At 33.4% G+C, this 16,504-nt stretch overlaps 1 long non-coding RNA gene and 2 pseudogenes across 3 annotated transcripts; all 3 read left to right on the top strand.

The window, feature by feature from the left end:
- Positions 1–509: 509 nt before the first annotated feature.
- On the top strand, positions 510–4,343 carry LOC146917784 (CDT1-like protein a, chloroplastic; annotated as a pseudogene). Its single transcript, XR_015015873.1, has 7 exons — positions 510–658; positions 761–862; positions 1,366–1,579; positions 2,059–2,772; positions 3,450–3,651; positions 3,740–3,830; positions 4,092–4,343. The product of XR_015015873.1 is annotated as a CDT1-like protein a, chloroplastic (transcript).
- A 1,562-nt stretch (positions 4,344–5,905) lies between these two features.
- Positions 5,906–12,418, top strand: LOC146917783 (uncharacterized; annotated as a pseudogene). Its single transcript, XR_015016687.1, has 6 exons — positions 5,906–6,480; positions 7,649–8,722; positions 8,974–9,127; positions 9,736–10,032; positions 10,132–12,289; positions 12,377–12,418. The product of XR_015016687.1 is annotated as an uncharacterized LOC146917783 (transcript).
- A 955-nt stretch (positions 12,419–13,373) lies between these two features.
- On the top strand, positions 13,374–15,488 carry LOC146917782 (uncharacterized). Its single transcript, XR_015015898.1, has 3 exons — positions 13,374–13,462; positions 13,884–14,059; positions 14,538–15,488. It is a non-coding gene; the product is annotated as an uncharacterized LOC146917782 (long non-coding RNA).
- The last annotated feature ends 1,016 nt before the right edge of the window (positions 15,489–16,504 follow it).

Here is a 16,504-nt window from a genome sequence, read left to right as displayed (position 1 = left end):
GTATTCAATCATTCAGGATGTGAGAGTCTTGAGTTTACCACCTCTGATATGAAATGAAAACATGTTGAGTTTTTGGAGAAATTTGTGCTGGACTGGATCTGAAAAAGGTTGGATATTTCTACCGGCGATATACTATATCCTGCAGGTCTCTTTTACTGTCAATTAAATCTTATGGATTTTCTAAAGGTTTAAATATTGATTTATGTATTTTGCCTCAATCACAATTTTGATCCTCCCATTTTTATATCTACGATTTTAATAATCTAACTTCTAAAATGAATGACTTTTTTTCTACTTGTGCATTTTGAAGCTGAATTTTGGTGATATGATAAGTGAGATGTTTACGTGACAGTGTCTTGATAGATTCGTACTCTTTTTTTGGTTATATAAAAACTAATTTTCATTGCAATTTATACTGGTTCTTGATTTTTGTGTGTTAATCGCATACCTGGAGTAATTGCTAACAGTTTTTGTTGTTTTTGTTGTTTTTGCTGCTAACAATTATTAATATTAATTTTGTCTCTATAGAATGGATCAAAAAGCGTGTGATGAATCTGTCAAAGATGCTTCGGATTTCAAGTGTGAGAAGATTTTCCACTCCAGAGGAGCCATTATTACGCATCAATTTCAAGGGTCCACAAACCCACCTTCCAGAAAAGTATCAACCCTGATTTAATCCATCTAATTTCGTATTTTAATAGAAAAAATTATTTTTGAATTTTTTGTAGAAATAATTTTCCACTATTTTTTTTTAAAACAGGTTCAAGATCATTGCTGATTTGTTTAGTGATATTAGTTGTGCACTTAGATTGTTGCATCTGCATAAAAAGTCTCAAACTTTTCAAAATCTTTGCAACAAGAGGTACTAACCATTTTATGGTTGTATTTTGACATTTTTTTTTTATCTAATTAAAATAATATTTAATTTTTTTATTTCTATAAAGTACTAACACACACAATAGTTACATATCGACACCGGAATTTAATTATTTGAAAAAAAAGTGACAGTGTCGGACATTGAACACACCTTCTATCATAAGTGGTTATGCTAGAGTTGTGTGTGTCAGACATTGAGCACACCTTCTATCATAAGTGTTGGTGCTAAAGTTGTGTGTGTGCGGGCGCTATACCGTAGAATTTTAACAAACCACACGGTTTAGTACAAAGTGTTGTCAAATAGAGGGTAATGCCATAGCACTGTAACTTAGCTAAATTTGAACAACCGGCTATTTTCTGAGATCCGTGATTGACTTCACTAAAGTTCATCATATGTATTCAAAGTTTTGATTGTAGAGGATCCATTTCCTTTGATTGATTGAGTAATTGATTGATTAATGAAGTGACTGTAGTGTGTTTTATTTTCAGAAACTTCTCTTATGCTCATCTAGCGCAGATGAAGTATATACTTCCCAAAGGTATAGAAATTGAAAAGGTGGTTGTTGTTGATAAGAAAAACTTGTTGTTGAAAATCACTTTGGTATTTGAAGTTGTAGAAGATCGCTCCAAACAATCTGCTGATTTGGCTCTTATACGATATTTGAATTCCAGGGTGATTAATTTCTTTAATCTGCATCCCGAGGTAACATTTTTTGATTTCGGGGTGTTACTCTTATTGATTGTATTTTCTGTATTTGAAGGAGCCATTTACGCTATCTTAACAGTGGTATATCTTATTTGACTGTTATTTTTTATTTGGATTATTGTTTTAGATGTCGGAGTCCACATTTCTAAATCCAATCTGAGTGAGTTCTAGAACTTCATACACAATTATTTTAGTTTTTCCAGGTCTTCCTCTACCTCTTATATTATGAAAATGTATTGACGATAATAAAAACTTATTATATGAGATTTAGTCGAATTGAAAATGTTGTTGATGATTATGATTTATGAGATTTTCTGGCTACTGGTTATGCTTATCTTTTGACAACTGCTTTTCTTTGGGTCTGGTTCCGCTATATTTATTTTTGTTCTTAGAAGTATGCAGAAGAATTGATTTCATCACCTTAATTTTGATTTTAATTTTAATTTTTTGTTTTTGCTTTTTGTTGCGGATATCAGGGGACTGATATTCCAGAGGCCACACTATCAGAGCCCTTTAGCCGAAGACCTTATAACTTGATTTTCAAAGATGGAACTGTAAATTTGTCAACTGAACTTTCATCAACTTCCAATGAAATTGAACTGTCACTGAACAACTTACATCTGAGTCCATCCTGTAAAAGTCATTTTTCTCAGAAGAATGTTGCTCGCGATACTGAGCAAGTTCAGAGCTTTTCATCATCTGAAAACTCTCTGTCGTCGCACGAATCTGACTGGCTGGATTACCAAGAAAGTAAAAGCACGCGGCAAAAAGAATGTACACCATTGTCTGATTGTGTTAGTAATAATGTAGAAAGAGGCAAGCAGAAGGAATCACTGTCCATGTGTATTCAACGAAATGTTATTAATACACCAGTACATAAGATCTCCCATCCACATTCTGTTAGCCGCATTGAAAGCCCTGATTTGAAAACTGTTTCTTGTACGGATAGTTTGTTGACACACACTCCTGCACAGTCAGCACCTGAGAGATTGTTGCTCGGTTCTGATGTTAAGCTTCAGAAAATGACTGCCCAAAAGTTTGGGTCGTTTTATAAATCTGCAAAAAGAATGCTTAACTTTACACTCACAGAAGGCGGTAATGATTTGGATGATAGAGTATACATGTCTAAACCTAGCAGAGGATGTTCTGAGGACTTCAAATCTTTTGATTCTGTTTCCCCACCTCAGGAGGTATGAGCCTGCTATCTAGTTTTGGTTTTAATTTTCGACTTATCCCTAAAATCATACTTTGATACTCACCTATTATTCTATTTTGTACCTTTCAATCTATCCTTTCCAGAGAGCTTGCAAAGAAAGCAATTTGTTTTTCTGACATTTAGTAGTTCATGTTAAATTGTAACTAGTAAGAGGGGTACTCATCATATATTTATGCACGAAAAAGAGGAGCTTTAGATATTGTTATAAGATAATGAACATATTTGGTGCGAAACTTGTCGAAGATTTAGAGTGAAACATTGAGGATGGTTATACAAAAACAGTAATGTTTTTATTTATAACACACTTGTAATATCGTAGTTTAGTCGATTTCTTAGATTGGCTGTGTCAAATAGTTTGTTTAATAGGTTTTATAGTGGAGATGGTTTAAATTTTTATAATACTCCTTTCTCTCTAGATTGACGAAAAGAAAGGGAATACTATTCTCCCGTGTTTTCACTTATTAAAATCTCTTGTTTATTCACAGTTCACAAGAATATGCTTGTGCTGTGTTTATAATTGTTCATACTTAAGCATATTCTTGATATCTAATATCCCTTACTTCCACACTTTGCATCTGATCAACATTATTTACCATAAAAAATTTTCTCGTGAAAGTAATTGATTTCTTGTTAATTGGTTTCTTGATGCAGGTGGATGAGAGCCTTAGTCATTCTTTTCAGAAAATCAATGTAGATCAACATTGTTTGGATGCATCGGATAACAATCCTTCATCATCGGTGGAACTGGTTAATGTTATTGACTCTATATTTGACTCTGTCAAAAGAACTTCAAACACAAAAGAGGAGCTCTTGCAAAAGATAATGATGAACTGTTTAGATTTTGTCGAGATTAGTACGTTCTAATTCTATTACTATAAAGCAGATGATTTCTTAGTAATAAACAACATAGCTAACTAATCTTAATCTTGTTCTCCCAATAGGAGAAGCTGAAGAACAGATTGAGATTTTGGAAAAGACTGTGCCAGACTGGCTTTGCAAGAAGGTGGTTTCTTCTGGAGACACTATGTACTGGTGGGTCTCTTTGCTTTTTTTCACTGATGAAACCTTTGTTCTTTTAGAGTATCAGTCTCTTTTAGGGACGTGAAAATTTCAGTCCAACTTAAAACATGAAATTCCAGCCTTCTTCGGATATAATGGAATAGCAGAACATTTGATGTTATTGGTTAGTGTTGTTGTGAGCCAAAGTCCGTTGGTGTTTACTTCAAACTAGTTATTTATTAATTCTCTTTATGTTCTCACACTTCTAGTTTATTAAACATGTTATATTTGCAGTGTCAAGAATGTATTAGATTTGGACTCAGTTCGATTGCGGCTTCTCAGCAGTGTGACCAAAGGAGATTAGTGAAAGGCTTTTGTTGAATGATATATATTGTTGGTAATGCTCTGCATTACTTGGTAATTGTGGGTTGAATTTTTGCACTTATTGTTTTAGTTACAACAACCAGCTATAGTGAACATCTTGGCTGGCACACAAGGGATTGTAAGAACCGGTTTTATAAATTGTTCTTAAGCTTTTTAGTTCCACATATTGTATTCTCTGTCTCAGTTTCCTTTTTGGTTACTTTCTTTCTCACAGTTGGTGAAACGCTTATTTCACACAGATTAATGAATATTATAAATGAAAAACGGGATAGTAATTTTTTAAGCGAATGGTAATTTTATTAAATTAACGTTACTTATTATTGGTGTATTAATACTATTAATATATAAAATGAAAGATATGAGTAGACTTATATTGATTTCCTTATGAGACTGTGCATAATGCACGAGTTACCTAACTATATAATTTTTTAGAGTACAAAAATAGAAATAATGTGTTGAAAAGTAGTGAAAAATATTGAATTTCAACTTTTTAAAAGTTTAAAAGTTGATTAAAGAGTAACACAGCTAAGACCTAATAAGGACGGTAGGAAGTAAAGACAATCAATCATCTACTTTTAATGCGGGAACAAGCAGCCACATGACTTGCATGATTGCAAATAGTTGCTCAATAGACCTTTTAATTTAACTCCCGACTGAATCATAATTCTTGATCGATTGTTTTTTGTGGCTAAAATTTGATTGAGTCATAATTTTGGATCTACTTTTTTCAACAAGATGAATAAATTTGAGGAGCCTATTGAACAACCATCATGATTGTGTTTATTGTGGTTGATTTAGTATATGAATTAGCCTCTAATTTGCTAAAATTAGATGAGTGAACTAAACAATTATTTTTCTTTCTATCTATTTGATTTAGAAATTGTTTACGAGACTTGATAAAACATATAATGTGACTAAAAAAATTATGTAATTGTTTAGAAACAATAATGAATACATTAACACACACATTTTATACATCTGCATGATATCTGGTAAATCCCGTATAAAAATGTGATTAACCAATTTAGTAAATGATTGATTCAACAATTCACAGTATCACGATATATGAAAAAAAATAAGTATCTAATAGTATAATGATATTTAGGGTGCATTTGTTTAAGATTTTTTTAGGAAAAAAATCTATTTTTTGTGTAAAAAAAAATCACTTTTGTCATTTTTAAGTGCTTGTATAGGATTTTTAGAAAATATCATTTTGTCAAAAAAAATCTATTTTGACTTTAAAATGAAAAGCTATTAAGATTAGCTTTTATCAAAATCTATTTTTTCAAAAACAAAGAGGTAACACATGAACTAGTTAAAAATCATTTTTTTTAAAAAAAAAAAATCACTTTTTTGTCTAGTTGACAAACAAATAGCTTTAGATTTTTTTTAAAATCTCTAAAAAAAATCTCTGAATTCTTGTAACACAAAATCTATTTTTTTTAATGTGAAAACAAATGCACCCTTAAACCATCTTTTGGTAATAATCTTTGGTACATTTTGTTAATTTCTCTCCTTATTGGACTAAATTAGAGAAAAGAAAAAAGAAAAAAAAGGACAGAAAAAGTAAGAAAATAACAAAAGTATGAGAGAGAGAATTAAAAGTTAAAGTACCAAGCGCGTCCCAGCAAGGTAGTCCCAAGAAATTGCCTCCACTGACAAGGTAGTCCCACTTTCATGACTTTAGATACTCCAAAGTCTTTGAAGTCCTCCACACTCTACATTTCATATTATTCCTAGCTCAATTTTCTCAAACAACTGTTCTTTCATCTGAATCTACAAAAAACTAATATTCATCAAACCACTTTCATTCACTCATCATGGCTCCCCTTACAGTCACAAATCAATTCACGTATGATGTTTTTCTCAGCTTTCGAGGTGAGGATACTCGCTATGGTTTCACTGGCAATCTCAAGAAAGCTCTTGATGACAAAGGAGTAAAAACTTTCATGGATGAAAAGGATCTTCAAAAAGGCGAAGAAATCACACCATCACTTCTCAAAGCAATTGAAGACTCCAACATGGCCATAGTTGTCCTCTCTGAGAATTATGCTTATTCATCCTTTTGCTTACAAGAACTTTCTCATATCCTTGATTCCATCAACGATAGGGGTCGGTGTGTCCATCCGATATTTTACAAGGTAGATCCTTCTGATGTACGAAAGTTGAGAAATAGTTATGGAAAAGCAATGGCTAAACATGAGGGTCGGTGTTGCTGGCCAGTATCCAACCCTAACGTGGATAAATGGAAGGCTTCTCTTCACCAAGTTGTTAATTTGTCCGGCTCTCATTACAAAGGGTATGTATATTCCTATCTTTTGATATTCATTTCATTTGTCAAGTAAAATGATTCAGATGAATTGAGTATAAGACTTATTAAAAAATTTTAGATAATTTTCTTTTGGTAGTGTCCGACCTTGCATATATTATGATTGTGCATTAATCTTACCAACTGAACTAAGTTTGGTGAACAGATAAATTATTTACCAAAGTTGTCTTCTGGTCTAAAAAAAAATTAAATGTAATCTTTACCTCTTTACCACCTACACCAACTATTAGAAAGAAAAAAATATTAGTTTTATTTGATTGTGATTTTATAATATCAATTAACTAATAATTTTTATCTTTTACCATTATTTCTGTCTTTCTTTATCACGTATTTCTTTAAAGCTTAATTATATGCTAGATAGTAAAGAGTAATTACTCAAACAAAAAAGTAAAGAGATTTTTTTTTCTTACACAAAATAGTAAAGGGAATGTAACAAAAAAAATAGTAAAGGAAGCGATAAGCAGCTAAACAATACATTTTTTATTAAAAAAATATACGATAATTATATCTCTCAATTTATTTTTCAAAACCTTAAATGATAAGCCAAACAAATGACAAATTTTAGTTATAAATAAATAGACTTATGAGCACTTTTGACTCTCCATATATCATAATTGTGTTTTCAGCTAAACAAATGACAAATTTTTGAGCATTTTGAAACCTTAAACTTTCCTTCTTTATGACTTTGCAGTCTCTCTCTCAATTTTCCTCCAAATATTGAAATATATTTTGTGGTGATATGATTTATTGATGTGACACTCAACTTGTGACTTTTCTTAAAATTAAAAAACAAAACTAAAACAAAATGCCAAAATGTTTGGCACCCTAATTAAAAGTTTGATTCACTCTTGAGTGTACGAGCTGATTTTTGGCATTTTTTTAATTTAAAGAGAAGTCACACGATTATGAGAGTTGAGTGTTACGTCAATAAAATATGTTACATCAACGTAAATTTTGGGAGAGAAACTACCAAATTATGGGGAAAACATAAGCGGACAAAGTTCCTAAAAAAAGTGGGGGCTAAAAGCATACAATCGTGATAAGTGGAGTGCAAAAAACACAATTAAGCCTAATACATGATCAGTGTTAAAAACATAAACATATGCTCTTAAGTGACCTCTTTTCTCTTACTGGATAGGGATGAGTATGAATGTGACTTTATTAAGAAGATTGTTGATCAAATCTTAAGAAATACAAAACCTATTGTCTTACATGTTGGTGATTACCTAGTTGGACTGGAGCACCAAAAACAATTCTTGACTTCGCTTTTGAATATTGGGTCTGATGATACTATCCACATGGTCGGGATCCATGGGATAGGTGGAATAGGGAAAACTACTCTCGCTCTTGAAGTTTATAATTCGATCGTCCATCAATTTCAATGTTCCTGTTTTTTAGAAAAAGTCAGAGAAAATTTTGACAAAAATGGGTTGATATATTTGCAAAAGATCCTTCTATCGCAAATTGTTGGAGAGAGGAACATGGAGATAACAAGTGTTGGACAGGGAATTTCAATATTACAAAAAAATCTTCCACACAAAAAAGTTCTTTTACTTCTAGACGATGTTGACAAGGACGAGCAATTAAAGGCTATTGCTGGAAGTTCCGATTGGTTTGGTCTAGGGAGTAGAGTCATCATCACGACCCGAGACAAAAGGTTGCTAACATATCATGGTGTTGAAAAAATATACGAGGTGAAGGGATTGAACGATGAAGATGCTTTTGACTTGGTGGGATGGAAAGCTCTAAAAAACAACTATAGTCCAATCTATAAAGATGTTTTATTAGAACAAAAGTATGGAAGAGAAGTGAATGTTGACGAATTGCGTAGGCTGAGAGATTTAAAGAATGACAAAGATTTTTCAGATTATGCGAATGTTTTAAAACGTGTCGTAGCATATGCTTCCGGCCTTCCGCTTGCTTTAGAAATCATAGGTTCTCACCTTTTTAATAAGACAATAAAACAATGTAAAGATGCACTGGATCGTTACGAAAGGGTTCCTGATAAAAAGATCCAAACGACACTAGCATTGAGCTTTGATGCTTTGGAGAAAGAAGACCAATTTGTTTTTCTAGACATTGCTTGTTGTCTCAAAGGATGTAATTTGACAAGAGTCGAAGAAATACTTCATGCTCATCATGGTGATAACATGAAACACCACATTAATGTGTTAGTGGAAAAATCTCTTACTCCCTCCGTTTCAAAATGAGTGTCGCTTTAGCCAAAAAAAATTGTTTCAAAATGAGTGTCGCTTTCAGTTTCCAATACAATAATAACTTTTTCTTTTCAATTGTACCCTCCAATTAATACTCTGTACACTACTTCCAAAGTATTACTTTTAAAACTAACCAATAGTTAATAAGGATAATTTGGTAAAATAACCATTCTCTTTCTCTTAATCATTGCATTTCTTAATATGTGTGTAAACACCTAAAACGACACTCATTTTGAAACGGAGGGAGTATAAAAATAAGTGAGTTTGGTGTTGTGACATTACATGATTTGATAGAGGATATGGGAAAAGAAATTGTTAGACAAGAATCACCTCAAGATCCTGGAGAACGCACTAGGTTATGGGCCTATAAAGATCTAAAGAAAGTTTTTAAGGAAGATACGGTGAGTCATAATGATATGGATGGTTTGACTTTTCATCTTTTAACTTTCATTAATGTTACTAATACTCATGTCACCCTTCTGGCCTTATGAATTATTAATTGTCACCATATCTATCATAATTTTTTTATCTTTACATGAGTATAATTTATATGTATCGTCAATGTAATTTTTTTTTACACATATATTTAATTATGTGTGACTACATTGGTTAATGAATTAAAAACTGATGAATGATTTAACACAGTTTAATGGTGTTAGATCAACAGTCGAAAACAACTTTGCATATACAACTAATCATAACATTTAGAATTGCTACATCAATCAATAATGTGACAATCTGAATGTTTTGATTGATTGTATGTGCAAAGTTGTTTTGGATTGTCGACCCTCTACCATTAAACTCTTTTAACATATTGATGTGATGATGCATAATTGAATACATGTGTAAATTTTTTTAACATTATCTTTGTTTAAAACTTAAAATTTTGATAATATTTAATAACATTATCAACTCTATTTTCAATGCTAACGGGCCGATTGCATAAAAAATATATATTTAAATACTTGGTATAAAGTTCTACAATATATCTGTCCTTTTTTGTTTACAGGGAACAAGTAAAATTGAAATCATACATTTCCAATTGGACCGTTCGATTGAAGAAAATTTCCAATTGTACCGTTCGATTGAAGAAAAATCAGAAGATTGGGATGGAAAAGCTTTCAAGAAGATGAAAAATCTCAAAACACTAATTTTTAGTAGTCATGTTTGTTTTTCTGAAACTTTTGAGCATATTCCAAATAGTCTACGAGTCCTGGAATATCGCATTCGCAGTTATAGCAGTTATCCCAATTTCAATCGCTATCGCGCATCAAATCCATTTGAGTGGGACAACTTTCTCACAAAGGCAAGTGTAACCTATTCATATCTCTTTTCCTATATTAATAAATCCGGTTTAATATTATTCATTAATTTCTTATTTATTTTCATTTTTTTTTTTTTGCAGAAGTTTGAGAATATGAGAGTTTTAAATTATTATGATTGCGATATACAATTAACAAGAATACCTGATATCTCTAATCTCCCAAATTTAGAACAATTTTCAATTCAACATTGTCCTAGTTTAATTACAATTGATGAATCTGTTGGCTTTTTGAGTAAACTTAAAATCTTGAGATTTATAGGTTGCAATAACCTCCAGAGTGTTCCACCACTCAATTCAGCTTCACTGGTAGAACTCAATCTTTCACACTGTCATAGTCTAGAAAGTTTTCCTCCCGTGGTGAGTGGATTTCTTGGAGAACTTAAAATCTTGAGGGTTATAGGTTGCAGCAAAATCAGACTTATTCCATCTCTCGTGTTACCTTCTCTAGAAGAACTCGATCTTTTAAATTGTACTAGTCTTGACAATTTTTCACATATGGTGTTTGGTGATAAGCTTAAAACCATGAGTTTTAGAGGTTGCTACGAGTTAAGGAGTATTCCACCTCTCAAGTTGAATTCACTTGAAAAACTTGTCCTTTCAAATTGTTATAAGCTCGAGAGCTTTCCAAGAGTGGTGGATGGGTTTCTTGGAAAACTTAAAACCCTGTTTGTTCGAAATTGTCACAATCTTAGGAGTATTCCAGCTCTCAAGTTGGATTCACTTGAAAAATTTGACCTATCACATTGTCGCAATCTCGTGAGTATTTCACCTCTCAAGTTGAATTCACTTGAAAAACTTGTCCTTTCAAATTGTTATAAGCTCGAGAGCTTTCCAAGCGTGGTGGATGGGTTTCTTGGAAAACTTAAAACTTTGGTTGTTCAAAATTGTCCCAGTCTCAGGAGTATTCCAGCTCTCAAGTTAGATTCACTTGAAAAACTTGACCTATCACATTGTCGCAATCTCGTGAGTATCTCACCTCTCAAGTTGGATTCACTAGAAAAACTTGTCCTTTCAAATTGTTATAAGCTCGAGAGCTTTCCAAGCGTGGTGGATGGGTTTCTTGGAAAACTTAAAACTTTGGTTGTTCAAAATTGTCCCAGTCTCAGGAGTATTCCAGCTCTCAAGTTAGATTCACTTGAAAAACTTGACCTATCACATTGTCGCAATCTCGTGAGTATCTCACCTCTCAAGTTGGATTCACTAGAAAAACTTTACCTTTCACGTTGTTATAAGCTCGAGAATTTTCCATGTGTGGTGGATGGGTTTCTTGGAAAACTTAAAACCCTATTTGTTAAAAGTTGTCACAATCTCAGGAGTATTCCAGCTCTCAAGTTGGATTCACTTGAACAACTTGAGCTATCACATTGTCACAATCTCGTGAGTATTTCACCTCTCAAGTTGGATTCACTAGAAACACTTGACCTTTCAAACTGTTTTGAGCTCGAGAGCTTTCCCAGTGTGGTGGATTGGTTTCTTGGAAAACTTAAAACCCTGTTTGTTAAAAATTGTTACAATCTCAGGAGTATTCCAGCTCTCAAGTTGGATTCACTTGAACAACTTGACCTATCACATTGTCACAATCTCGTGAGTATTTCACCTCTCAAGTTGGATTCACTAGAAAAACTTGACCTTTCAAATTGTCATATGCTCGAGAGCTTTCCAAGTGTGGTGGATGGGTTGTTGGATAAACTTAAATTCATGAATATTGAACATTGCATCATGCTTAGGAAAATCCCACGACTCAGGTTGACTTCGTTGGAACATTTGAATCTTTCACATTGTTATAATCTTGAGAGTTTTCCAGAATTATTGGGAGAGATGAGAAATAAACCAGGACTCCTCTTGGATGAAACTCCCATAAAAGAATTTCCATTTCAATTTCAAACTCTTACTCAGCCTCAAAGAATCGGCTGAACTTACCATCGAGGCTGAAGAAAAAGTGAGCCCAATACAATCTTCACATGTAAAGTATATTTGTGTCAGGAACTGCAAACTTTCAGATGAAAATCTGTCAATAAATCTCATGTTGTTTGCTAATGTGAAAGAATTACACCTAATTGAAAATCAATTCACAGTTCTTCCTAATTCTATTGATGAATGTAAGTTTTTATGGAAACTCGTCTTGGATGATTGTAAGGAACTTCAGGAAATAAAAGGGATTCCTCCACGCTTAAGAATGTTGTCTGCACTAAACTGCAAGTCGTTGACTTTGTCGTGTAAAAGCAAATTACTAAATCAGGTTATGATTCATTTTATTTTTGTTTGTAATATATTTTATATTCTTTTTGATATAGTTAAACTTAGATTAATTATTTTTGACCAACAGGAATTACATGAGGCTAGAAACACGTGGTTTCTTTTGCCATAAGTGCCAATGATTCCAGACTGGTTCGACCATAAATGCGGGGCAGGATTGTCAATTTCTTTCTGGTTTCTTAACAAGTTTCCTCCCATAGCTCTTTGTGTTGTTTCTCCAATGAAATTGAATTCTAGACATGGTGAAAGTGTGATCATCAATGGCCATAAATCGGTCTATAGATATATTTCAGAGATACATTCGACGTCACGGTTCGATCTGTATCATTTGTAGCTTATTCATATGCAAATGGATAACTTCAATGATAATATGGACAAAGCACTTTTAGAAAATAAGTGGAACCATGCAAAAGTTAATTTTGGAATCACATTCACGCGTGGTGGAATCCATGTATTGAAAGAGAAAGTAACATGAAAGATATTTGATTCACCAACCCAGACGTGTGGTGGAATCCGTGTATTGAAAGAGAAAAGTAACATGTAAGATACTCGATTCACCAACCCAGAGAATGATACTAACATTGTGTTACATTCGGGATGTTGAGGTAAGTATATCATTTCTTTTACCCAAAGAGTCATAAAATTTTCTTCCTGTAGTGTTTTAGAATGTTAATGTGTTTCATATTTGTTTCACCCAATAACAGTTATAGGTTGGACTATTCATGTTTTAATGATAAGTTGGCATGTTTTTGCATAAATACTGAATTTTTGTATGTTCAACCTCACCAAATCACTGGGGATGAATCGGTGAAAGAAACTTCATATTTCAAGTGTGAGAAGATTCTCTACCCAGTTGATAAATCAATTGTATGTCCAACTGTAAGGAAGAAGACCGAACCATTATTATCCATCAATTTCAAGAATCCACAAACCCAACTTCCAAAAGAGTATGAACCCTAAATTAAATTAACCATTTTTCAATGCATATAGATTTTTTTATTTTATTTTGATATATTTGTTTTTGAATATTTTACAGGTACAAGACTTTTGCTGATTTGTAAAGTGATATGAGTTGTGCACTTAGATTATTGCATCTGCGTACAAAGTCTCCAACTTTTCAAAATATTTGCAACAAGGTTGAAGTTCTTGCAAAGAGGTGATTGTTTTGTTTTCAAATCCCCCAAATTTAATTTATTCATTTATGGATACTAACCATTTTAAGGTTGTATGTTGATATTTTCCCTCTAATTAAAATAATCTTTATGTGTGTATATCTCCGAAGTATTGCTGACATGTCGACACTAGTAATTATTTTAAAAAAGGACATAATTGAAGGTAATCAAATGTGTCGGTGTCCACCTTTGATCAAAAGTGTTGGGTTGGTGCTACAAAGGTGTATGTGTGTTTGAGTTTGTGTGTAACTGTGTCAGAGTTGTCAAGTAGTGCATATAGCGGCACTATGCTTTTCTGAGATCCGTGTTTGACTTCACTAAAGTTCACCATATGAAGTCAAAATTTTGATTTCCTTTGATTGATTGATTGATTATGGAAGTTACTGTGGTGTGTTTTATTTTTAGAAACTTCTCTTATGCACATCTAGCACAGATGAAGTATATACTTCCCAAAGGTATAGAAATTGAAAAGGTGGTTGTTGTTGATAAGAAGAGCTTGTGTATGAAGCCTGATTTGAAGATCACCTTGGTATTTGACGCTGTACAAGATCTCTCCGACCACATTTCTAAATCCAATCTAAGTGAGTTCTAGAACTTCATCGTTTGCGTCTGAGTTATACATCTGAAAAGTCCAATGTAATCAATGTAATACTGTCATTTTTTGGTAACATAGTCAAGGGGGTGGCATTTAGGTTTGCATTCTCTGCATAGTACTCTGCTGTGATTTGTGATTCCATATGGTACGTAGATAGAAGCATGTTATAACTAGTTGAAAATGTATTGAATATAATAATAATGTGTTGTATGATATTTAGTTGAAAATATATTGGATCATTGTTGATTACATAAGCATGTTAGACATGGCTGTAAATGTATTGATGATTATGATTTATGAGATTTTTTTGCTACTGGTTATGCTTATCGTTTGCAACTGCTTTTCTTTGGGTCTGGTTCCACTATATTTATTTTTGTTCGAAGTATGCAGAAGAATTGATTTCATCACCTTAATTTTGATTTTAATTTTAATTTGTTGTTTTTGCTTTTTGTTGTGGATATCAGGGGACTGATAATCCAGAGGCCACACTATCAGAGCCCTTTAGCCAAAGACCTTATAACTTGATTTTCAAAGATGGAACTGTAAATTTGTCAAAAGAACTTTCATCAACTTCCAACGAAATTGAACTTTCACTGAACAACTTACATCTGAGTCCATCTTTTAAAAGACACTTTTCTCAGAAGAATGTTGCTAACAAGACTGAGCAAGTTCAGAGCTTTTCATCATCTGAAAACTATCTGTGAACCCATGGATCTGACTGGCTGGATAACCAAGAAAGTGAAAGCACGTGGCAGAAAGAATGTACACTATTGTCTGATTGTGTGAGAAATAATGTAGAAAGAGGCGAGCAGAAGGAATCATCGTCCATGTGTATTCAACAAAATGTTATTAATACACCAGTACATAAGATCTCCCCTCCACATTCTGTTAGCCGCATTGAAAGCCTGATTTGAAAATTGTTTCTTGTACGGATAGTTTGTTGACACACACTCCTGCACAGTCAGCACCTGAGAGATTGTTGCTCGGTTCTGATGTTAAGCTTCAGAAAATGACTGCCCAAAAGTCTGGGTCGTGTTTTAAGCCTGCAAAAAGAGTGCTCGACTTTACACTCACCAAAGGCAGTGATGATTTCGACAATGGAGTATATGTCTAAACCTAGCAGAGGATGTTCTGAGGACTTCAAATCTTTTGATTCTGTTTCCCCGCCTCAGGAGGTATGCGCCTGCTATCAAGTTTTTATTTTAATTTTCGATTTATCCCTAAAATCATACTTTGATATTCACTTATTATACTATTTTGTACCTTTCAATTTATCCTTGATGGAGAGCTTGCAAACAAAGCAATTTATTTTCCTGACATTTAGTAGTTCATGTTAAATTCTAACTAGTGAGTGCGACACTCATCATATATTCATGCATGAAGAAAGAGGAGCCTTAGAGATTGTTATAAGATAATAATGAACATACTGGGTGAGAAACATGTCGAAGATTTTGTGTATGGTTGTCAGCAATGGTGGTTGAACCCGTTGTCTTGTTTGGGTATCGGCTAACCGGTGTACTTGTAATTATATCTTGAATCGGGTAGCAAGTTAATCATTAAGCAAGGGAAATAATATAGAGCCTAGACATAGCTTGTCGAGAACTAGATAGTTAAGCATAGAATCAAGTATACTAAGATTTGAATGATTAGATATCTATTCATAAAGTAAGTTAAGCAATCAATAAGTTTACCTGTAGTTGGATTGTTTAAGGAATCGAGGTAAAGAGATAGCATGTTTTAGGTATAACCTTCATACATGCATAAGACCAAGTTTTAAGAAGAGTGTTATGTCTCTTGAAATCCTTCCAAGGTTGGATTCAAGGGGTTCCCCACGGGGAATGGTTAAGCCGAAAGGGAGCCGCATTTCACTAAGTTAAAGTGCCGTGTCTTTTGTATTCCATCCAAGGTTGGATATAAAAGGTTCTCCAAGGGGAATGGGGTAAGCCGTAAGGGACCCGCACGTTCACTAAGGGAGTCCGGTGCGCTCTTGCTAAGCACTTCACCGGTAGTAAGGGATTAGCTTCTGGGGTTACTCCACTCGGGACTAATCCATAAAATGAATTCAGATAAAGTTGTTTGTTACACGCTAACATAATCAATGAAGCTAACTATGCATAATGTTCATACATTTATATGTTATGTCATAGAGCCTTGACGTAGATTGTCAAGAACAAGTAGAGACTTGGCGTAGTTCGTCAAGAAGTAGTAAGATAGCAAGGATCACTTTTGTGATAAGAGATGATATGTTATAGAAACAACATATTAAGCAAGTAGAAGCAAGTAAAGAAAGATATGCCGATGACGATCTTAGGTTTCCCCTAATCGTCCGGTTTAGAATCGTGTCATGATAGGAGTATGAGAGACTTGATGCATAGAGTGTATTCTTGGCAAAGCGGTTTTAGTTTCCCCTTGATCGCCATGACACGTATAG

Source organism: Medicago sativa, chromosome 6 (assembly GCF_051527215.1).
Source record: "Medicago sativa cultivar Bolivia chromosome 6, Bolivia_mono, whole genome shotgun sequence".
In the NCBI taxonomy this organism is placed as follows: Eukaryota; Viridiplantae; Streptophyta; class Magnoliopsida; order Fabales; family Fabaceae; genus Medicago; species Medicago sativa.
Note: the sequence above shows the minus strand (reverse complement) of the source record. Positions and strands in the feature narration are given on the sequence as shown.